Raw genomic sequence first — 26,355 nt, 5'->3', positions numbered from 1 at the left:
GACTAAGTAAATAGGGGAGGAGGTAGGTTAGTTAATTAGTGGGTGTGATATACAATAAAGAGGGTTGGGTGAGTTTATGATATGATCAATCTGATTAGAGTGGATAGGATAGGGGTGTGTTTGCTACTGGTATAAATGTAGGAGCACTGGGGGCATGTGGGAATTGGGGGCAGGGTAGGGGAGTGGAGTGAGCCCCAACATTGCTGTGTCTTAGTAAAAAAAAAAAAAGAAAAGAAAAAAAAGAGAAAAAAAAATGATGACCCATACATAACTCTCCACTGAAATGATGTTGGTCCAGCTGGTCACACAGCCGTATTAAGTTGTTGATGCACATTCTTTATGAAATAACTACCCACATTTCCCAAATTAGTTTTACATATATTATGCTAGCTTGTGAAGAAGTAGATACCTATGGTATTCTCCTGCCACCACACTTCTCATTGTTTAATTACTCCACCAGTGTCCTATCCTCTGTTTGCTCCCCATTTTCACTGATGTTCTGTCAACCTCATTTCACACATTTAATGTTGTAAAAAAGAGATTCACACACCACACACATGGCAATAACTTGCCTATAAATGGAAATCTCTATTTCTGTACTCAGCATTTGCACATTACTTGGAACTGAGCAACACAGCTTATTGCTTGCTCTTGTCCTATGGCAAGAATTCAAAAAATTGATTTCCATGTGGGAATTCTTTTCAGTCATTCAGATAAGCTTTGCAGCATTGCACTTCAGTAAGCAATTCTCACAGACAGAAAGTAATCTCAGTGGGCTGTATTACTTATATAGGCTTTACTGGCTTATTGTATACTTGATAAGTGGAGTCTATTCCAATGATCTCAATGTAGTCCAGTATATAACTGCAGGTGGGATTTTCTCTCATTTCCTTTTCATGTCATAGTGTGTGTGCCATTGAACTTATACAACTGCAAACATATTTTCAGATTGATATTGATGAGTGGAATTGTAATATCAGCTGCATGAATGTATGGTTATTCGAATGCACATTGCATATAAATAATTAAATAAATAATTTAATAAAATAAATAATAAAACAATTTAAATAATCAAATGAGATTTAAGTGATGCACTTCAAAACCCAAAGCTTAATGGCAACAATGCATAATGCAGTCATCTGGAGGATAACCATCAGGAATGCATGGGTACCTTGTAAAAGCTGTCACTGTCACCCAACACCATCCTGTTCAATCCTTATAACAGCAACTTTTTGACTGCTATTATGCATAATTCCTTGATCTGTGACCTTTTATACCCATAACCATATAAGTCCCTTTGTGACTTTGTGACTTCGGCTGTGACAACATTGCTGTGTAACATATCAGTGCGGCATTACTTTCACTCCAGTAATGTGTAGCTACTATCAGTATTACACACATATATCTCATGCACTACCATGGTGACTTATGTAAAGTAGCAAAATATTCCAGTTAACAGACATGAATATAATACTTTTGAAATAGCAAATACTGTTACCATTGCATGACACCTGGCTGCAAGCAACAAGGTTCAGTAATGGTAAATGACATTCCATAATCTATGGCAAAAAATGATGGGAATTTGCTATTGGTCACACTTCAGTGGTGCTCCTAATGCTAATGTGCTTAACTGCACTGCACAATATAAGCCAATACAGTTAGTAGGAGCAGATAGTTATTTTAAGTATAACATGTCCCATGCTTTAGGGTAATCTTGAATGGATGTTCCAGTTATTAAAGATATGCTGTGAATTGTGATCCTCAACAGTGTCTGTTCACAAAGAACATTACCCATTCCTCCATACATGTGTCACACTCCCTTCCAACTCTATGCTTGCTCACAACAGTGATATGATTTCATCAGTGCCATGACCAGTCAGTTCACAGGTGTAAAGTATTGAGTAAGCAAGGCAGGAGTTCAAATCCAGAAGCATGTGTCTGTGTTTTTTTTGTGTGTGTGTGTGTGTGTGTGTGTGTGTGTGTGTGTGTGTGTGTGTGTGTGTGTGTGTGTGTGTGTGTGTGTGTGTGTTTGTGGGCATGTGTGTGGAAATGTAATTGGTAATAGACAAGAGTTGGCTTCCTTGATGGATGTGATGTCTACAATTCTTAGTGGTAAGACTTACCGTGGTGAAATATTCTGATCCCTCAAGTGCTGTACTCCCTTTTAAGGGAGAACATATTATGCATTCCAGTAGTCTGCTTAAATTGACACTTCAGCTTTCTGCCTTTTCACAACTCTGATATATCTTCCTCTGTGGCATCAACAATGAAGACATAGGTGTAGTGAAGACAGACAGGTGTTCAAACCCAGAACAGTGTCTGTGTGTGTGTGTGTGTGTGTGTGTGTGTGTGTGTGTGTGTGTGTGTGTGTGTGTGTGTGTGTGTGTGTGTGTGTGTGTGTGTGTGTGTGGATGTGTATGTATACAGGCAGGACTGGCTTACTTAAATTGTGTGATATGTACAATTCTACTTAGTGATAGCATTGACAGACATGGAGGATTTTGATCCTCTGTGGGTTGTTCTCCCTTTTAAGGGAGGTCACATGCATTCCAAAATCATGCTGAAGATATCCCCTCAAATGTGTGCTTTCTGATAATTCTGTTATGGCTTCTTTTGTGGAATCAGTAGTTAGCACACATGAGTAAAAATGGAGTGTAAGGTAAGCAGTTGTTTGAATTTGGCACTGTGTACCTAGTATTAGTGTATAAAAAATGTAGCAGACATGATTGCTTTACTCAAGTTATGTGATGTTTACAATTTTACTTAGGGGTGGTATTTACACGGGGACAGGGTTTGGATCCCTCAAGTGTTGTACTCCCTTTTAAGGGAGGTTGCATTCAAACAGAATGCTCCCAATATCCATTCAAATGCATGCTTTCTAAACAGTGATATGATTTCTTCTGGGTTGTCAATAGTTAGTGCATAGCTCCAGACTGTACAGTTAGGTAGACAGGTGTTTGAATCTGGTCAACTGAAACTTGTATGATATATCTATCTATATATATATATATATATATATATATATATATATATATACACATATATATATATATATATATGTATGTATCAGGAAAAGCAGGACTGCATTCCTCAACAGACGTGATATGTACAATTCAATTGCAAACATTTACTCAAGTGGAGTGTTTTGATCCCCCAAGTGTACAACTCCATTTTAAAAGAACAAAATACATTATAACATACTGCTTAACTTGGCACTTTGTGTGTTTTCTGACAGCTGTCATACAACTTTCTATGTGGCACAAACAGTTACTGTACAGATCTATAGAATGTAGACTGCAGTAGGCAGATATTCAAATCCTTCAGTCTATACTCAGTATGAGTGTGTAATTAAAAGAAAATGGTAAAAGACAGGACTGGCTTACTTAACAAATATAATTCATACACTTCTATTTAGGGGTTACATTTCCACATGGAGAGGGGTTTGATCCCTCAGGAATTCTACTCCCTTTTGAGAGGACCAGATGCAGTCTAACACAATGCTAAAGTTATCAATTCAGATGTGTGCTTTCTGAGAATTGTGATATAACTTTCTGTACTGTCATCAGTTAATGCACAGGTCTAGATAATGTTCAGTTAGTTAGGCATGGATTTAAATCCAGCAGTGTGTATGCATGTCTGTGTGTGTGGGCCTTGTATTAGTGTTTTCAAAATCAAGTGATAGGTTAGAATATCTTTCTCAACAAATGTTGATTCCTACAATGCTACTTGGTGGTGATGGTTTCACAAGGTGGAGGAATTTGATCTCTCAAGTGATACACCCCTTATTAAGGAGCTCATATGCATTTAAATGCATTGCTCATGTCATTCCTTCAATTGTGTGCCTTCTGATAACAGTACTGTGACTTCATGTTTTGGCATCGGCAGCTAATGCACAGATCTACAAGCCTTGAGTTACATGGGCGTGTGTTCATATCCAACATTATCAACCATGTATGAATGTGTTAACAAAAGGACATTGGCAACATGCTAGAATAACTTACTCAACAGATGTGATGTATGATATCTCATTTTTTTTGATGGGTGGGTGATTTTGAACTCCTTAGTGGTCTACTTCCTTGCAAGTATGCCCAGTTTAAAAATAAATGTTTTGCATTTTCTGTTGCAAATTTGTTAGCACAAAGCAGTGTCAGTAATCAATAGTGGTGAATAGCAATTGCCATTTCACATCCTGTGACCAAAACTGCTGAGAATTTACCTTCAGTTGCATTGCACTGTTGACTGTCAACAATAGAGGTTAGACATGATGTGAAGAGGACAACAAGTGTGCTATAGGCCAATCTACATATTTCTTATCTCAAGTCTCACATCTACCACAGTTCCATGTAAACCTGAAGTGATGTTGCAGATGCTTTTGTGGTATGGTGAGTGTTGTTATCCAGCAATTACTGTTGATTGCTGCACAGTGCTCAGCTGACTGATCATGTTCAGACAATGTTGTTGCACACCCTTCAAATGTGAACTTTCTCACAAATGTAAAAATTGCTGTGTGGTGGCATTAGCTAATGCACATGTCATGTGGTTGTGATGTAGGTAGACAGGCTTTCCAGTCTCTTCTGATATACATGGAAGCAGCCTATGAATCAATTTTTGCTAGACTATGATGACTTAATGCACAGATGTGTTGTGATAGATTCTCCTTGCATATGAAGCATTTAATCATGACCATATTCATTAACACACTTACTTGCTGATGAACTTCCCCATATAAGTACTTCTGGCAAGAGTTCCACCACATTTAATGGCATGTCACACATCTCCCCATGTATATATACATCTCACCTATTATTATTTCTACATCTTTTCCACTTTATGCACCATAATAAGTTATTTGCTATCCCACCAGCCATTTGTGATTCTATGGCATAGCCTTGAGGATTGCAGTCACTAATTAATGATTTTTTCTGTATCTCATTTCCTACTCTTCACAACATGCATGCTACTGTCACAACTGTCATTGTTTCCACTTTCACAAATTGCAAGAGCTGTGTGTACCAATTTTCCTTACATTTGTGTGTTTGTCCACACATTTATGCATGTTTATTCAATACACCTGCATACGGAGTTTGAGAGAAGTGCCCATATTCTATTCATAAAGTCTTGCATGTTTTTCCTCCTGAACAAAAAAGGTGTTGAGTATGTAATGAGTGTTTTGTTAATTAGAATGGCCAATGTCAGTAATGTTCAATATGTCCATGATTTCAATCAATTTAACTCTGATGTGATATTGCAGATTTCTGTGAGGTATGTTGATAGTTGTTATTAAGCAATTAATGTTGTCTATTGCAACCTTCATTGACCATCTGTTGCTAAGCTTTCCCCTGCTCTTGATTTAACCAATCTAATGTGGTGGAGAGAATGCACACTTGATTGCAGGTTCATAGGTAATTACTAGGTTGACTGCCCCAGGGGGCCTTTTTAAGACTAGCCATCCTTCCTAAATTTATTTGACAGGTTTTGACACCTTAGGATTATTTTATGGGTATAAGTAGTATCAGGCTTAGTTTGCCATGCACAGTCCTTTGTTTACATTGTGCACACACACATATGACATTGCACTTGCTTACCATGATGTGGCCAAAGGCCAGTGCTATGAGCTCAAAGTGAGGCTTCTCACTGTGCCATGTGCCCTGCTCTCTTGTATATTTGATTAGCAGTGTTGTTTGTTTTAGTAATAAAATTGTTTGTGTTAGCTGTTGCAAGATGTATACACAACATTAATGAACCCCGGACAAATCTCTTAGAAATAATTTTACTTGTTTTTCCTCTGAAAACATATTATTTTTTGGCATTTGATGGAAAGACAGTTAGTGTCTGTAATTATAGTAACAAATATTTATTCAATGTCCAGTTTCAGCTCATTAGTACTAACTTTGTTGTGATGAAGCAATGGTTGTGTTGTCAAATATCTTCACTAAACTGCAAAACATATGTAAATTCACAAAAATACTATTAAGTAACTTGTTAATCCTTAGCCCTTTTATAGGTTCACAGGTTCATAAGTGTGTACTAGGCTAATGGCCATGGAGCCTTTACAAACCTAGCCCATAGGATTAGCCTGACATTGTACCACCTGACCTTAGTTCCCAGTGCCAGTGCCTCTGTCGAGTAGAGCCACTGGAGTGATCCACAGGGTGACTTTTCTATTTCCCATCCACTCATCAAGGTTTCTCTTGAAGAGGGCCAGTGAAGTGCTCTGTTTGACATGTATGAGAAGTCTATTCCATAGCAGGGGCAGTCTCTGGGTTATGAACCTATCCCTCTAGCATGTTCTATTGATTGTGGTAATGAGGTTGAGGTCACTGGAGCGTGTGATGCGGAGGGATTGGGATTTTTTAGATGTAGCATTTCTAACAGAGCTGGATCAGACATGGCTTTGTATGTCAAGCAGAGATCACCTCTAAGTAGGTGGTATGAGACAGAGAATAGTTGGAGATTTTTGAGTCTGTCCATATAGGACAAGTGTTTAAGGCCTAGGATCCTCATTGTGAGGTACTTTAGCAGCCTCTCCAGTTATTGTAGGTGTCTAGTGATTGGCCTAGTGAGAGAAGAGTAGAGGGAGACAAAGACATCTTTCTTCCTGGATGCAAAATCCTTAGTAATGAGATGTGCCACATAGAAGGACTTTCTGACCACAGTGGCAATGGGGTGGTAAAAAGAGAGGCTGCTGTCAACCTGTGTTCCCAGATCTCTTATATCACCTTCTGTGTTCAGTGGACTACCATCAATGTGGTAATTCATGGGAACTGGGTTTTTCCCAAAGGGGATGATGACACATTTTTGGCATTGAGCTTAAGGCCATAGTTCTGAAACCAGTCATTGGTCTCAGTGAGGCCTTTTTGTAGGATGTCAACATCACTTGGGGAGTTAATAATAGCTCCCAACTTACAATCATCTGCAAACTTTGTCAGCCAGAGACCCTTTGTGTTGGCCTGGACTTCAGAGAGGTAGATACCAAACAGGAGAGGGCCCAGGACCGAACCCTGTGTGACTCCATTCGTGACTGGTCAGCAGTCTGACTTGGAGTCCACTACTTTCACACTGTGGATTCTATCTGTGAGCCAGTTTGCAACCCACCTAGTGATATAGGGGTTGATGCCTAGCTTAATGAGCTTTTCTATGATTCCTGAATGGCGAATGGTATCAAACACCTTGGCCAGATCAAAGTAGGCTGTATGAACCACCTTGCCTTCATACACCGCTCTGCTGACTGACACAAAGAAGTTGAACAAGTTGAGCATCATGATCTACCCTTTACAAAACCAAACTGTGTGGGATCCAGAGTTTGGAGATTCCCTATATCCTTGTTTATTAGGTCCATGATGATGCGTTCCATAGCTTTGCACATCAGATTCGTCAGGCTAATGGGGCGATAGTTCCCAGGGTTGCTCCTCCTTTGTGGAGAGGGATGACTGTAGCAGTGCGCCACTCGGTAGGGACAAAGCCTGAGGTGAGGCTGTGATTGAACAGGGCACACAGGTGAGGTGCCAGTTCACTCTGCAGTTCATGTATGCGACAGCCAGGGATATTGTCAGGTCCCATGGAAGCTGTATTCTTGGCCTTGGACAGTGCTGTTTTAACCTGTGCAGCAATAATACTGGTTGCCTGTCAATCTACTGCTATTGTGATTGGTCCTTTGGGGGGGGGGTAAAGTTGGTACTGAATCGTCAGATTCTTTGTTTAGACACTTTCTTTGAAATATAAATTGTCCCACAATACCTCGATTTAAATAATTTATTTTTATGTAGTTTTAATAATGAAAGCATACTAGTAGGCATGTTACTAGAACTATAAATTATTGATTCTAGGGAATTAGGCTCTGTGGTCCTGAAAGTATTTACTAGTTAAGAAAAAGAATATTAAAATGTTTATATTTTTTACACTGTGGTTTAAGTTATTAGAATTAGGAATTGTTTGACTCACTCAAGTCTGACTGTCAATCAGCATCTCCAAAGCTGTGCTTAACATTCTTACTGTATTGTTAATTTTATTTATAGGTTTATAGGTGTTACTAGGCTGTCAACCCAAGAGCCATTTTAAGCCTAACCAAGCTTACCGCAAATTTAGCAAAATATTGCTGATGCGTCAATATCCAAAGAAATGTTATAGTTTTCTGATACAGGCTTGTACACATCAAGCATTCACAAGCTGCCCCTGTCCATTAAGGGCTCTGGTACCAAACCAGGAGTAAATTTATAAATTGGTCTAAGTTATATTTGAATATGGTTAGAGTTTACCTTTGATTCCTATGGATAGGAAGCCTAATCCATAGAGGGGATAATCTTTGAGACACATACCTATTACTCCAACATGTCCTGTTTATGTTGCAGATGAGGTTTAGGTCCTTAGAGTGGGTATTTTTCATGCTATTTATTTGGGGGATGTGGATCAAACCCATCAGTGTGGGATCATAGGATACCTTGCAGGCTAGGCATTGATCATGATGCAGCAGTCTGTAAGAAAACAGATACATGGATAGGGCTTTAAAACTGTCCTCATGTGATATCATAGGATCATAGCAGGTTACTACGCTAACAGCCCCAGGGCCCTTACAAGTCTAGCCAAGTTCAACTCATATCCTCAAGGGTGTCTGGTTCAAGCAGACACTAAAATAAGCACCTATTACCCCTGTCCAAGAGGGAAACAGGTGGAACCTCTGGGGTGAATTTCTGGTTACTCATCCAATCCTCCAAACTATACTTAAATAGGGCTAACAAGGGGCTTTGTTTAAAATGAATTTGTTCCAAAGGTGGGGCAACCTCTGTGAGACAATTCTGAAATCTCCAGCAAGTTCTATTGATGTCACATGCCAGTTTAAGGTCCTTTGAGCGAGTGACCCATGTGCCATTTGACTTGTGAATGTGCAGCATTTCTATTAAGGCTGAGGCAGGAATTGCTCTATATGCAAGATATAGGTCACTTCTGAGCAGTCTGTAAGACACAGGATCAAATGTTGTTTACTGTGTGTATTATTTTTGTGAGGAACCTCTGTGGTCTCTTAAGCTGTTTCAAATGTCTGGTCAAGTGCAAGTCGAATAGTGTATTGTACTAAATGATTAATCTGATGAGAAACAAGTACAGTGGGAGAATGACCTCCTTGGACTTGGATATCATGTCCTTAATTATAAGTTCAGAACCGAGACTATATTGAGATAGCCTTGGAAACCCACTTCTCTCCAAAGTCCAAAGCAACAGGACCACCTGAAAACTATAAAACAAACTTAGCCACAGACTTGTAAAGGAAAAAATGAGAACCCAAAATCTTAAAACACTTCAACTGGAGGCAAACAATCTACAAGAACAGAAACTTTTCTTATCCCTTTTACCAAAAAGCAGTCAGGGCATTACCTGCAGCACTATGATATTGCACAAAATTTGTGCCTCAATATTGTACAAAGGCAATACCCCCCAAAAAAAAAGACCAGATACATTTATTTGGGCACTAGGTAGTAAGTAAATATTCTAAGTTATCATGGAGGGCTTGAGAAGTCTTTCACCCCTACCCACCTTGTTAACAAGTCTTGAATGTAGTCAAGAGTTTATTGTAAAGATTTTCTTCATTTCTAGAGATGTCTGGTTACCCATGTTATATCACAGTCCCTTTCCATAGTGGCATGGCTTTCGTCTTATGATAACTTAGTATATAGTTTAAATGAAGATGATATGACCACAACAAATACCAGTAAGGTAGACACTGTATCCTGGTGTGAAAGAGCTTTTAATAGTATCAAATCTGCCTAGGACTAAATATTAGGACCTCAGCAAAGATTAAGGCTATCTATGATATGGTTATTGTTTACACTACCAACAATGAACTCAGAAGGTCCTTCCTCTTACACATGCAACAGGATATGGTGAGATCATCAAATATCCTACCAAGCACAAGAAAATAACACTTGCTTAACAAAATCTTCTCACTCATGTGGTTCCTAAACATCAGAACATAATTTTGGTATTCAGTCATGGTGTCATACAAAGGGTATTTCCTGCTTTTCTATGTTGAAAGAATTTTGATATCAGTACCAATACTGAACTATGGTTCAAAGATCCAAAATGCACATTACAGATGAAAGGCACACACACACACACACACACACACACACACACACACACACACACACACACACACACACACGCACACACGCACACACGCACACACGCACACAAGGTCACTTATTTATAATATGATCTTACACCTATTAAGGATTAAGGGTAAAATGCATCTCTTCCAGCACTCAATAACAATAATGTAGAGAACCAGTCCAGGATCAGAATTGGACACCAGTCTGCATGATAGAGGCACAGTCTGTCTGTTTCTCACACACACAAACACACACACACACACACACACACACACACACACACACACACACACACACACACACACACACACACACACAACTATGAACAGCTGTGCCTAAATATATATAGATACACAAGCACACACACATGTATTTAGTTCATGTGAATTAATTCATGAGCTAGAGTTGTGTTTTCAGTAATGACTGTAATGCATTAATAGTGGCATTTCCATGCTATTATTAGTTGACAACATGTAAGATTATTCATAAATACTCAGGAAGCATTTAAGTATGCCAGAATACTTACTGGTGTTTCTTGTACAATGTTGCAAGAAAACAGTTCTTCAAATGAAAGTGCTTTGATGACTGTTGCCTTTCAACTTCTTTCTGTTACAATTAAGCTTACTTAATAATTTTTTTTTTGAATTTAGCGTATCATATGGACAGCCTAAGGATAGGACATTAGAAGACTGCTGGTTCAAAGTGAATTGCTAAACAAGGCAGGGACATCAAAGCTGTAAATCATCTAGGGAAAAAAACAAGCCACACTCTCTCAAAAGCTGTGACTACTTTACTGAGATGGAGATTTGACATTAACGTACTTATCACAGACCTTTTAATATGAATATTCCAGCACTGTAAACAAAGGGCACATTTTGTTTTATTTTGGTAATATAGTTCCATGTAATAAAGAATATATATGAAACAGACATTGGTCATTTAAATATAAATCTGTTACATACTGTTTAAATTTAACAAGCTATTATTTTCACTTCCTACTTAACATGACATTAAGGAAAGCTATGTTTACTGAATCATTTCTTGTATTTGTGTGAGGTTTCACATGGTGCTTCGGTTTCCTCCATACACAACAGTGAACAGCCATCTAAATTGTCCATAAATATGCATGTTGTGTATCAGTAAAAGTATGTCTGCAGACAGCAACTGGTTGCTGCCCTGTCTTGGATACATTTTTATGCTTTATGTCCACTGAGTGTCAAGAGAGGCTCTAGTTAGCCTACACCCCAGAACAGGATTATTATTAATTGGAGAATGCATGAATAAATGAATGAATGAATAAATGAATGAAAACAGATTATATCCTTAAATGTTTTACAGTTTTTGTTAGAAAAATATTAACTGATGAATAAATCTACCTTTATGTATCAATTATATGATACAGTTATTGCACTTAACATATTGATAAGACTAGTAAGAGTATGTGGGCATGCTACACTGCTGTTGCTGTGGCTGTCAGAAGTCTATTTAGTGCTGATGGCCAGCTTTTAACAGTGAACTGACTTAAACATCAAGACTTAAAGATAGAAACAGTAAAGACATTGCAAATGATTCTTTGGGAAAGAAATTATATGTTTGTATACCTATATACCTTTATATGTGTGTGTGTGTGTGTGTGTGTGTGTGTGTGTGTGTGTGTGTGTGTGTGTGTGTGTGTGTGTGTGTGTGTGTGTGTGCATGTACACATGTGTGTGTGCCTCTCTGTCTCTGTGTATATAGGGTCTATATTAGTTCATTGAAACTCCAGTTCCACAAATACCTATTTTTGACCACTATTCAGAGAATGTCCTTTTGTCAAACATTCAGATCAGTGAACTGTTTTCCCAAGGCACTGAGTTAGTTGGCCAACATGTGGAAATTTGCCCTTTTTCCCACTGTAGTACAATCTTGGGGTTGGTATATATATGTGGGGGGTGTGACAAGGCATTAACCCAGCTTTTGTGGGTGTGTCATACTGCGGTGTGTATCGCTCGGTATGTTGACTTACTAAATTAGTTACGATGAAAGGGTTGTTCACTGAATAGGGGTCGATGAATAGGTATTTGCAGAATCAGAGTTTCGATGACATAGAGACCCGTGTGCGTGTATGTGTGTGTGTGTGTGTGTGTGTGTGTGTGTGTGTGTGTGTGTGTGTGTGTGTATATATATATATATATATATATATATATATATATATATATATATATATATATATATATATATATATATATACACATATTATATATATATATATATATATATATATATATATATATATATATATATAAAGCAATGTAAAGGACGTCACAGTTTTTTTTTTAGCTTGAATGTATTCTCAAATATCTATGTGGTGAACAATTTTAGATGACTGGTGGTTGTGGGATTCCATGGTTGAAAATCTGAAATGTTTTGTGGGTATCTGAAGTCCAGTTGATGGAATGTTGTCCTCTTTAAATATTTTTGATTGTGTCATTTCCACTTCTTATTAATGGCTAATTAAAGTTCATTATTTTTCTTTAAGCACTTAACAGGCCACTTTATGTGGGGAAACTGTGGTTTACTTTTATTTGGGCCATGACTCCTAATGTGGAAATTTTCTGAATAAAGTGAAGAAAACATTGATACTGGACTTTTTTTCAGATAGATACTCACACACACACTCACACACACACACACACACACACACACACACACACACACACACACACACACACCCACACACACACACACACACACACGCACACACACACAAAATATATATATCACCTTCCTCCCAACACAGTTTTTGAACGATGAATACAGCAAAGGTTGGCAAATGTTGTTGCTAAGGATTCTGAAGCCACAGGCTAGCTATTTTCAAGCCCACCAGTAAAAGTGAAGACAGCCTCACAGCTTGAATGACAACAATTGATTTGCTATCAGTACAGTTCCAGTACAGCAGGTTTAGGCCACCAAAACCCTTGTTCCATTAGCTATAGTGCATGAATGTGCTGTCTACTCAAAGGATGGAGGACTCACCAAGGAGGATGGAGCTCCACTGGGTGAAATTTAAGATGAGGCAGCATGTCAATTTATGTCAAGGTGTGGCAGATATAACTGTAGTTGAGAAGATCACAAACCATTTGGTTGAAGAAAAAAACCAAATGTGGAATGAGAAGAAGCACTCAGACAATTTTATTCTTAATTCTTGTTGAAGCACCATGTTTCCTGAAGACTGCATATTTTGCACTTGCACATCACGTGTTAAAATTTTATTTATTTATTTATTTTACATTTATTGACTGGGATAGTCGGACTGGATATATGCCCATTTTCAGCAGAAGCCCAAGGAGAAAAGCTCCACATAGCAAAAACGAGACAGTATATACATCACTGAGTGATAAACTCAGGCAGACATGTTTAGAAATATATAGACAAAGAATACAGGCAGATATCAATATATACAATGTGCAGACTTACATCTGATTGGCAAAGATGTATCAGAAAATGTGAACATAGAATACAATCAGAGCTCATAATTCACAATGCTTTCATTCAAATGCTATGAGGCATAGATACTTGGCTAAACAGCAGGTTGGGTAGCAAGACATGTATTAGTGAAGTTGTTAGGTTTAGAACAAGAGCACAGCCAATGAGATGTGAGGTATTTTTTGAGTTCTCTTTTAAATAGGGGTACTGAGGTTTCCTTGGTAATGGTAGTAGGAAGTAGATTCCAGATTTTACCAGTTGAGTTCGCAAATATAGCATCGCCTGCAGAGTTGTTGGATTTTTGGGTCAGTATCATTAGTTTATCAGCTGAGCATAATGGCCTGGGGGCACTATGAGGGGTGAGAATATTTTTGAGGGCAGGGGTGTTAGGTTGATGGAGTATTTTATGTGCTATTATAAGCTGGATGAACTGTAGAAGGGTAGGATACTCTAGCCATCTCAGTGCTTTGAGGTTCTGGCAATGGTGGGTCCTAAAAGCCATGCCAGTAGCGAATCTGGCTATATGATTGTAACATCCTGATAATTTGTTAAGATCGGTTTTGGATAGGTTGGTGAGTTCAGGGGAGGCATACATAAGGCTAGAGAGGAGGTGTGATCTTGCAATAGCTACCCTAGCTAGGGGATGAGGAAAGGTTTGGCTCTGTACAGGGAGCCAAGTTTTTTGTTGATGGACTTAATAGTGTGATTGACATGTTTATCAAATTTAAGATTGTTGTCTATTATTACACCTAGAAGCTTTGTATGGTCATCAGGGGACATAATGGTGTCATTGCTAGTTTTGATGTTGAAGGAAGGAGGAGAAATTCTATGGTTAGGGGAGAAAAGTAGTAGCTTGGTTTTGTTAGTATTTAGAAGCAGGCGGTGATTAGCTAGCCATGTTTCTACCATGCTGAAATTGGTCTGGGTGAGGGTTAGAAGTTGTGTAGGAGAGTAGGCAGAGCATATTAGCGTTGAGTCATCTGCATATTGGACGCAGGTGGCTCCTGGGATGGTGGTATGCAGATCATTGATAAAGATAGAGAAAAGAAGAGGACCTAGTATGGACCCTTGTGGGACACCTAGGGTTAAAGGAAGTTGGGATGACAGCTTGCTCTGCCATAAGACAGCCTGCTGTCCACCATTTTTGTAGGAGTGAAACCATTGTATTGCGTGGTTCGTTTAAACTGATGGTTTGTAGGGTATTCAGCAATAGCTCACGGCTGACCATATCGAAAGCTTTTGAGAGATCTAGGAAGAGTGCTGAAGATAGTTTGTTGCTGTTATGATGAAGATTGATGACATTAGAGAAAGGTAGAAAAGCCGTGGTGGTACTGTGGAATGGCCTAAAGCCATGCTGAGAGTCGAAGAGCTTTCCGTTTTGAATAAGAAAGTGCATGATATGTTTGTGTATGCATCTTTCCATGATTTTAGCTAGTGGTGAATAAATGGCTATAGGTCTAAAGTTAGATAATTCTGTGGAACCTCCTCCTTTATGGAGAGGTATAATGTGATATTTTCCATATTGCTGGGATGGATCCTTCTGAGAAGGATCTGTTGATCAGAATAGAAATGGGAAGTGCTATGGCATCAGCTGCTTTTTGAAGATATTCAGCTGGGAGGTGTTGGCAGCTAATGTAGCAGGTTTTAGCTTTTTGAGTAAGGTCCAGATCAGGTTGATAGGTATGGTTTGAAAGGTAAAGGTGGGTTGGATGTTGGATGGATCAGGGCTAGATGTGCCAGAGCTGATGTTTGTGTCTGATGGAGTGAGAAGGGTAGCTACAGACTGGATAGTTTCAGTAAAGAAGGAGTTGAAGCTGTTTGCAATTTCTACAAGGGTTTATCAAGGGCAGCTGATGGGGGTAGGAGTAGCCTGGTGGAGAAGATTGTTAATACCAGCCCAGACCTTTTGAGGTTTTAGATGATATTTTTGTTGTAGAAGGGTGTAGTGATTTTTTTTTGGTCTAGAATGACAGCTTTTTTGGTCTGGTTCCTTAGCTGCCAGTATCTTATTTGGTCCATAGGGGCTTTGATAACATGCCACCTGGCCAGGCATTGTTTCTTAGTTTAATTTTGTTTTTTGTTTCTTTAGATAACCATGGTGCAACTGTGGCTTTTACATGGGTGGAACGGGTAGGAGGATGGTGGTTAAGGATATCCAGAAATCTGGTATTGAAGTACTCAACTGCTTCTTGTAATGGGAGTCATTTCAAGACATTCCAATTACATGCTTTGAGTTCTTTTTGGAAGTTGTCAAGGTTAAACATCCTGATGTTTCTTATAGTTCTGTAGGTGGGCTGGTTGGAAATGTCGGCTTTGAGCCTAATAATATAGGTAAGGCAGTGATCACTTAGATCATTGGGTAATGTACCTGACTTTTACTTTTGGGGGTGGCTGTTAATAAGTATCCAGTTAAGGATACTATCTTTGACTCTATTTTTGCTAAATCTGGTGGGGGTGGCAATGATCTGAGAAAACCCATAGAGATTTAAATGGGTGGAGGGAGTTTCAGAGGAGCAGGTGTTCCAATCAATGTTAAAGTCCCCCAAGACAATGGTTTCCTGGGGATAGTTAGAAGCTAGCCAATGTAAGATATTTTCTAGAGTTTTATCATTCTTGTCGGGTGGAATATAAATGCAGACAATGTATATGCATTTATTTTTGTTTATTATTAGTTTGGTGATGAGAATTTCTGCATTGCCAAACTGGGGTGGCTGTTGGGTGTCATTTGTTATTGTTAGGGTAGACTTGTATAGTACAGCTACCCCACCACCTTTCCTGGAGATCTGGTCCAGTCTAAGGATGTTGTACTGTGGGGGGGGGGGTATTTCATTATCTTTGGTTATTGCTTTTAGCCAGGTTTCTGTGAGGCGGAGGATATCAGGGGAGTGAACAGCTAAGAGTCCATGTAGGCTATGGATCTTGTTATTTAGGCTTCTGATGTTGAGATGACAGACCAGAAATGAGTTTGGAAGTCTATCAATCTGGGTAGTACATGTTGGGTTGTTAGATGGTGTGCTTGGGTCTACTGTTGTGGATGGGCCAGGGTTGGGGTGGATGTCTCCATCCTTCATAAGATTAATTTGTAAGTTGCTTATGAGTCTTAAAATTTGTTTATGATTTTTTCATAGCTTGTGGTTTTTAAGTTAATGTAGCGGTATTTAGCTGGGTGATGGTAATTGGCGGGTGAGGAATTAGGAGAGGGGGTGGTTATGTGGTGGATAAACTTATTAAATGCTGGGTTGGTGTCTGATAGTTTGGGTATTGGATTTCAAGGTGCTGTACATATTCATAGGATCTTAGGTGATAAGGAATGAATAGCAGGGCTACTAAGGTTAGCAGCATTAGTGTTTTAACTGTAGTCATAGTAAATTACTAGGGTAGGGTCTATATTGAGTGTATGTGGTGGATAAAAAATTAGAGAGAATAGACTAGCTATGGGTGGGTTAATATGGATAGTGGGGTGGATAGAGGGTGTATTATTGTGCTAGGAGTTTGCTGGGTTCTAGGAGCACATGCAGTTGGGTAGCTAGTTAAGGGGGCGTGCCAGTGGTACTATAAACATAGCACTACCGGGGGCGGGTGTGATTGGGGCGGGGTGGGGCATGGAGTAAGCAAAGCGAGCGGAGTGGGGCTAAACCAGTAAAGCATATGCCTAGAGACAGCATGTGCAGGTATGAGTTACAAGCACGCTTTTTTGTTTCTTTTTATATGCCCAATATTCTGTTTATAAGCCCTACTGTTAAATGAGTTACAAGGATGCTTTTTTGTTTCTTTTTATATGCCCAATACTCTGTTCCTAGGCTCCACTGTTAAAAACTACACAGTTTCCTGCCTGCATCTCAATTTACAATGCAGAGAGCCTGTTTTCCAATTCCCTTTAGTAGCATGCTTGTTTCACTTAGTTAATTGAGAAATGCACTGTTTGGAGGTGTAGAGCACACTACGCGTGTCTGTTGAACAGTAGAAAGCACGCTGTTTTTACCTTAATTTGGGAAGAAAGAATGCTACAGGAAAGTCTAACCCTAATGCTTATCAGCATCAACAGATTACAAGCGGGAGTTATGGGACCAGTGCTTTTTTGGACCCAGCTTATTAGATTTACAGGTGGCAAGGTATTTAAGTGGATAGTGACCTTATTAAAACAAGTTCTGTGGTGGGGAAAGTCTTCCATACTTGTTGTTATTCCCAGAATGACCCCATATGCTTTTACAAGCCTTTCAGGGGGAGGTGAGATAGGAACACCTATAGAGGGGATGTGATTATTAGTACTATACCAAGAACAGAGTTAATCATTCAAACATTCAGTATACATGATTATTAAACAAGTCCATGTGCACCTTTTAGAATTAACAAACAACAGCACTCTTTCCTATATATCTGCCTTAAGGGCTCAGTTAATATTCAATATTTCTGTCCCTTATCAATGCTACACTACCCAGGACAGACCACTAAGTCAATGCAAACAACGATAAATGGATACAATATCAACAGCAGTTTGCAAGTAATTTGTAGCAGCCGGTACCAATAAACATGCCTTAATTCATCCTTAAGGGTTGGGAGGGTGGCCTAACGGCTAAGATGTTTGCCTTACAAACACAAGGTGCAGGCTTTGAGTCTCACAAGGGGTAATTGGCTAGGCTTAAAATGACTCACCAGAGCAGTTAGCTTAGTACTAACCTATGAATTCATCAAGGTTTCAGTTTGCGAGTAAATGCAGTAAACAGTGCATTGAGCTCAGATAAAGAAACAAGAATTAAATACATAAGTATGTAAACATACTTCAACCGACTGGGACCTGATGCACTGGTTAATTTGAAAATGGCTGGTCAGGTAGGTGATTATGTAACCTTTGATTACTTCAGAGAGTGGGGAGGTGAAGGGCTGAACCGGGCTAAACCAGTAAAGCAGATGCTTAGAGGCAGCATGTGCAGGTATGAGTTACAAGCACGCTTTTTTATTTCTTTTTATATTCCCAGTTCTCTGGATGTAAGGAAGTGAGATGTTTGTCCCACTGTTAGCGGCTATGCCCTATCCTAAGGGAGTGGTGCAATCAAACGGACATAATTGTGAATTAAATTAAAGAAGAAGTAAAAAGGTTTATGAAGGATCAGCAGGACGTTTTTAATATGGCTTCCATGGCAACTTAAGGGTGTATTTTGTAGAACTGAAAGCAGGCTATAAAAGCATTTCCTATTATACAATCTTGGACACGGTTTATGTTAGTTATTGGGCAGGTGAAAAATGAAAATTTTACAGGTCAAAACTGGATGATCCCCCTGGCATTTTGTGGTGGTTTGGGTTTGTGAGTGGCTCTGTCCTTTCTCTTACTTTGGCTTTATAGTCCCACTTAATGAGGAACATTTTCAGGTGTTTTTGTGATTTTTCTCTCTTTTCTTTTTTTTCCCTTCCTTTTAAAGTATGTTTTGTAACCCTCCTGCACTAATCACCAATAGCAGAAGGAAGAATGTCCTGGGATTTAAAATAATATTGATCTGTTTTGCTCATCCAGTCTACATCTAGTCTACTTGAATGGGATGTCCAGTACATGATTTCTTGACAGGATCACATATTAGATAAAAACTATTACTTTTGTCTTGATAAGCAGAGTTGTTTGCTCTCCCGTCCTCCTTTTTTTGTATCATTGTTTTCTTTCCTTGTTTTGTAACTACTTTATAGGATAGGCCAGGAGTGAGTTGAAGGCAATAGATACTAACCATGATAAATGACGTAATGCACCCAGTTATAGAGGAAAGCTGCTTGGGTAGCTGCAACACCTGTGGTTATAAGGGAGTTCTGAATGCCTTATGTGGATGTTAAAGTTATACCTTATTATGCAAGCCGTGGAAGGAAGATTTGAGATCATGCAGTGGTGATCAGGGATGTATCTGTAATATGTCTATTAATATGTTCCTGTGAAGAACATAACAGATAAGAGGAGCTCAGGATGCTATTGAAGCATGAGGGCACTGGAAGCAAATATATCTTAATGTCTCCCTCAGTTTTGTGAGAAAATGGAAGTAAAAATAGGAAAGAAAATAATTAAAAAATTCTCTTTGTTTCTCTCACTTTTAATGAAGAAGGTAAGGGGTAATATGAAGAAGGTAAGGGGTAATATGAAGAAGGTAAGGGGTAATATGAAGAAGGTAAGGGGTAATATGAAGAAGGTAAGGGGTAATATGAAGAAGGTAAGGGGTAATATTTTCCTGGTCAGTACAGGTGAATAGCCCTTAAATCAGCTGTGAGTATAGTACTTTAAATTACTTAATCAACAGAAGAAGTAAGACATGTTCTAAGAACAAGTTAAGAGATATGGTTTTGAGGCTGGATTTTTCTAACATAATAGTATGTCCAATGATTAATATAAGAAAGAAAGCTGTTACTGGTTCTGGATAACCAGAATTCACTTGTTTTACTGAACAACAAGAAGAACAGTAAAGAATTAAGGTGCATATATTCCAGGATGATAACAAGATAGAGTGCGTCCATATGAAATGAGAAAGAAGGCAACAGAGAATATTACCAGAATGGCGAAAACTGAATTATGTAATTTATTTTTATAACTTATTTATCTATAACTAGGCTCAAGAAGTCTGAAATAGCAGTTCTCAAAATCTTACATCTGACTCCACTAGAAGACTATATAGGGAGAAGGCTGACTCTGAAACAGATTAGTTGATGGCCTGACCAGAAAACAAACACTATCGTTGAGTCCCTGATCTCTAGACCAAGCTGAATGATTATGTCCATTGAATTTCTAGGCTTATGGTGAACAGCAAAAGCTAAGCGAAGGAACCAAAAACTATTCACTAATCCTAAAAGCAGCATTGCAAGTTCACAATAGACTCATCATAAACCCAGACATGCTGCAAAATATAACTATTGAGGGATTCATGAACTAAGCTGAAGAGAAGATCAGTGTATTTTTGCAAAAATAGTTCGAGGTAACCTGGTGAATGGAATATAAGGAGGAATATGCAGTTCTCTACCATACCCTGGACATATTCAAAGACACTAGATCCCTTAGCCTTCACCCTCATCAAATTCTTGCCGAAAGAGCAACAAATAGCCACCTCCATGACAAGGTCTATGCATTACACAGTGTGCTGGTAGGATACAGGACTCAAGGCAAGGCTGCAAGCATTACTCCAACATTTCTGTTATAAAAAAAATAGATAAACCCTTTGGAGTACATTAGATATAATATCTAACTTGTTTTGTTCCTATGGACCTCGCATTACATTCATACAGCCCTAGACAAAATTCTAGTACTTAAAGTCCTGATTATGAATTGGAGATGGCAGCCTGAATTCCAAGTTACTACATTAAAACAAGAACCACTGCTGTTATGGCACTTTGCTCTAGGATGGAGCTGAGTAACCTTAATCTTAACATAGCTACCTAGTTCAAAGTATGTGAAGAACCTTCTCCTCCTGACTTCAACTCTATGGCTCTTAGCCACTTCCCATCACCTACATTTATTGAAAATGAGGGATCAATAAGTAAAAAGCTAAAAGCAGATACCGAAGACTTCTGGCTAACAAGGTATACAGATGACTGTAAATTGGAGGTTATTGTTAAGTTGTCATGTGACACTCAGTTCCCTCCAAAATCAACTCTCTCAGTGGTAATAATATCTTGACATATTAAAACTGGTCTCAAACAAAAATGCTAAAAAGTGTAGTATCATAACTTTCAGTAGACCACCTCAACCCTCATCATAGTGTAAAGAAACACACTATAAAATAATCAGAGACCAAGGTTGACAGTGGTTGTCAGGAAACCCTTTTATTAGCACAGCTATTTGCCAAAGGAATATCATCAAGGTGTAAAGAGGTATTCACCCCTTATACTCAGCAGTGATCAGCCTGACAATAGAGTACAATGGCCCATTACAGATGTAATTCACTAAGCATATCAAACAGTTTGAAAATCTCCAAAGGTTCCTAACTAAAATATCACAAGCATAAAGTCCCTAATCTACCAAGAGTGGCTCGAAGCTCTATTCCTTTATTTAGTGGCTTATAGATTTTTGTAGGTAGAATGTCTCACCATGCTATTAGAAACTCATTTGTCCTGGACTTCCTGTATCTCTGCAAGTTCAATATCAGCACCAGTGTTAGAACCAGGGACCTAAATCCACACCAGCAGATAAGTAAAGTAGGATGTAGGAATAGGCTTATAACCCAGCATCTCCGAAACTTTTGGAATAAACTTTCTCTGGTTAAACAAAGTGACTCACTGTCCTTGTTTATGCATAACCTCCATGGCTGCATGGATAGCTACAAATTTTTTTCTGGGATTGAATGTATTGTCCTACTGAAGATAAGTGAAGCAAAAGGTCAAATATTGGTAAGGTATTAATGGCCATAAGACTAAGTGACCTTGGAGTATCTATGAAATATATAAATCTATGAAATCTGAAGGAATGTATAAACCAAAAATCATTTCCTATATTGGTGAGCAGAGGAAGAGGGGTCATTCTGAGCAGAATAAACAATGAAGATAATGGAGGGAGTACAGGGAGCAGCTTGCAGGGAATAAATACTACCTGGATCTCTGTGAGTACTTTTTCCACAGAGAGAGTTGTGGACCCATTGAATGGTCTGAAGTAGTATGTTGCAGAGCAGATTGCCAAAGAGATATCCAAATGGACACGGGATAGGAGGTAAACCAGATTGGGAAAAGATAAGGATAGCTGTGAGGAAGAATGCTATACGCACTTACAAATTGCAGATTTTATACTATTATTGTCTCCTTTTGCAATTAAGCGAATATGCTGTAACAATATTGTTTATTTTGTATATAGTTGCAACCAAAACATGAGATTGACAATCAGTTGATTTATACAACCCCATCTCCATGCCACAGACTTGAATAATAGGGTCTATATTATATCCTCAAAGAAGCATTCCACTGAATGCCTCTTCATCAACACTTAAACAGCAACAGCAGAAAATGCTGAATGTTCACATCAGCGATTTCTTTCCCTGGGAAAGAAATCACTTGGCCATCTGTGTTAGTTTGCCATTTTCCCCACTGTACTGCAATCTCGGAGTTGGTATATTTAGTTTGGGGGGGGTGTGGGGGCACAGCCCCCTACTTTGTTATGTTTGTAGTGATGTGTTTTTGTTTTGAGGGCAAGCAATTTCTTTCCCAGGGAAAGAAATCGCTGATGTGAATGTTTGGTGTTTTCTGCTTTCGTTGTTTACATGTCGATGAAGAGGTGTTCGATGGAACACCTCTTTGTGGATGTAATATAGACAGAAATAATACATTTATAGTGCATAGATAACTGCTTTCTTTAACAAGAAAACTGTTCAATATAAAATCTATAGTTACATTGCCATGACTACATTTTAAAAGTGAGTAAAACCTTTCATTAAAGCAGTTTGTGGAGTGCAAACTAACATATAAAACACAAGTATATTATTGCTGTTCAAAACACATGCACGGAATCCTTTCTTTGTTACAGAATTTGTGCAAAATTGTCTTTTATAATACATCTTTGCTCTATGTATGAAGTGTGTGGATAAACAGAATAAAAGATGTATTTGTATAAAATAACTGTATAAAGTATATCTGAAAAAACAGATGGGCACAATGAACTTGGCAACATGAAACACTAAAGCATACCTCCTGAAAATTACCATGAAATCTAAACTCAAAGCATAATTACTGATATGCATTCGGTACGGATGGTGAAAATATGTCCATGTTGTAAGCGAGGTTTGAGACATAATCCAATGTCTCCCTTGACAATGGAGCGAGGCATTTTTTCATTCTAACTAGAGTAAATACTTGTTCTGTATTTTGCCATCTGCTTGCTTGAAACACATTTGCAGATAGCATGCACATATAAATATTATTTTTTTCTGGCTATGTATACAGCTAGAGAAAAATATTTCTTTTTTTAGCTAAGAACTACTGTTAGGTACCCACTATATTTACTTTATGTGGAGCTACTTAAGTGTGCACTTTGTAAGGCTTCCTGTCAACTAAAATCCATCTGTAAATTTTCAAGAATACAAAATAACATTTTATTGTTAAGATACTATGAATACCTAAACTTAACCATGGGACTACCATTTCTTGCAGTTAGTAGATAATTAAAATGAATTTTTCTCCTGAGGTAATTTTAATTAAGTAATAATTATGAAATGCATTGCGGTCACTGATTATTTCTTAAATCATTTCATATTTTTCTTGATCTAGAAGAGAAGAGACTGGATGCTACCACAAGACTGTATTTTACATGTTCTTATTTCCCATCCCATGCCCTATTACAGCAGAAGGAACTACAGAATAAACTCTGTCCTTCAGATTTGATTCATGCCTAAAATGAAACCTCTGCATGGTTCTCCTTAAGGGAATCGATGGCATGCACTCCTGAAAACAGACATGCTAATAATCTTTATGGTTATCTGGGTTTCACTATTTATGGTTCTTTTGTGCAGAGGTTAAGTAAAATATAGAAAGGCACAGTATTACTGGCATAGCTGGTACAAAAATCATAATATTTTTGATAGGAAAATGGCAGCTACATAAGACTGTTTAAAATATATACAGAAAGAATAGAAACACATGGCTTTGTGTATGTTATATTATTTCAGTTTATATTTAGATTATAAGCTTGTTTCATGTTAGAGTGGTGTATTCATTCAAAGGAAAGAAGAGGAATAAATATGACAGTATGGAGAAAGGAATGTAGAAAGAAGAAACACCTAGAGATAGAGTGGAGGACCAGCAGATTTAATGGAAAAGGAGACACACAGAATAAGGTGAAATATGGTGGTAGGGGAGGAGTAATTAATGATAAATTAAGAAAACAAGCAGCAACTGTCATCATGAAAGTCGACATTCCCACAGTAATGAATAGTTATCCAAATAAATTATAAAGAATTTGGAATAAATCATTAGTACACTGAAATATAAATGAAATATTTAAATAATATGGTTAGGCTAAAACTCAAGCAAAAATGTGCTCTTCTTCAGTATTTCTGGTACTCCATCATCTCTGGGCAGTTTCCATTTTTAAGAAAGGCTATTGTTTTTCCTGGACTTTTGCACCAACAGGCTATGCATCATCAAGTTGCTAAGAAAAGTGATAGCTCACCCTCAAAATTACCAGTCAGCACACTCCAGACTGTTCATTTAAACTGGTTGCAGCTCAATAGCTTATTATTACTTTTGCTACTGATAGCTCTTACCAAGATTTCATTGCCTAACAGAACATCAGAAATGTATAGATATTCTGAAGTAGTATTCCACTCTTTGTTAGTTTAAAAAAGTGCCTGTCACTCTATCAGTATTGCTATGAACTATAGATATTTCTCATAATCTAAAGTTTTCATCTCAGACTTTCTTTGTTCCCGACAGAACTTAAACAACATTAATTCTAGCTATATTGCAAGTTAATATAGCAATAACCCATGCCTGGGTGTGGGTAATGCTGGATTTACCCACGGTTGGTGTGGTTTGGTCATGAGGGCGAAGCCCGAGTGGCCAAACAAAGCCAGCCGTGGGTAAATCCAGCATTACCCACACCAAGAAGTGGGTTATTGCTATTATACAATGACATTATTTAAGAAAAAAAATTACTTTTCTTAAATAATGGCATTGTATAATGCCTCCTTGCTGCCCTTCCGCAGCTGTCTGGTATTCTGCGGCAGTTCTGATGTACTACGCATGTGTATGCCTATGCAGTACATCAGAGCTGCGGGCAAAAGCAACGGAGAAAGCAAGATCTCCATTGCTTTTTAAAAACTATTTTGCTATGTTAAATGGGTTTAACATAGCGAGACAGCTTTAAAAAAAGCAATGGAGAATCTCCGTTGCTTTTTTAAAGCTGTCTCGCTACGTTAAACCCATTTAACATAGCGAGACAGTTTTGAAAAAAGCAATGGAGAAAGCAAGATCTCCGTTGCTTTTTACAAATTGTCTCGCTATGTTAAATGGGTTTCTTGCATTCTCCGTTGCTGTAAAAAAAAGAGTTATAGTAATGGAAAAAGTCCGGGCGACCGGACCTTTTCCCATTACTATAACTCTGATTTACAACGTGCACGCTGACCAATCAGCGTGCACATTTTTGAATATTAATGGGGGGTCATTGTATAATATTTCTTTATTCACACTCACCAAAGCACAGTGTTACAATATTTAATACCAGCAGTTAGCTGGTATATTTATCCTCTAGAGAGAGCAATTAAGCCACCCTTAAAGGGAAGACACTGTTAAACTTCTTTCAGTAGAGGGGTAATACTCTCATTAAAATACTTATTTACACATACTTTATTGTGCAGAAAAGTGAAGACCGGTTCATTACAGAGAGTTGTCTATTCAAAGTTTGGGAGAAAAGTCTGTCTTCATTATTATAAACAGTTCAGCATCATTCTGATTACATTTCATATCAATTAGTGCAAAATGTTAATCTATGTTGTAGAAAACAAAAGCATAAACCTCATGCTGTGATGCCAAATAGCAGGCTTTATTGACAGCGTTTATCATTTACTACTGACAGGATCTTCTAATTCATTTTGAATTCATGAGTATTTTATTTGTAAGCGCTGCTTGGAACTTTAGGTAGTAATATGCTGAAATATAGTACATTAACCTTAAAAAAGAAATACTTCTCTCACTTATTAACATTTGTATTGCTTTTAGCAGTCTACAAGAAAAATTGTTTAAAACATGTTTTATTTCTCAGCCTTCTCTATTTGGCTTCTTGGGAGGTTCCTTGGCCAAAAATAGTTTTGACATCACGAGATGAGGTTTATGTTTTTGCTTGCTAAAA

Source organism: Protopterus annectens, chromosome 3.part0 (assembly GCF_019279795.1).
Source record: "Protopterus annectens isolate FY-2018-M chromosome 3.part0, PAN1.0, whole genome shotgun sequence".
Taxonomy (NCBI): domain Eukaryota; kingdom Metazoa; phylum Chordata; order Ceratodontiformes; family Protopteridae; genus Protopterus; species Protopterus annectens.
This window is presented reverse-complemented; position numbering follows the sequence as displayed.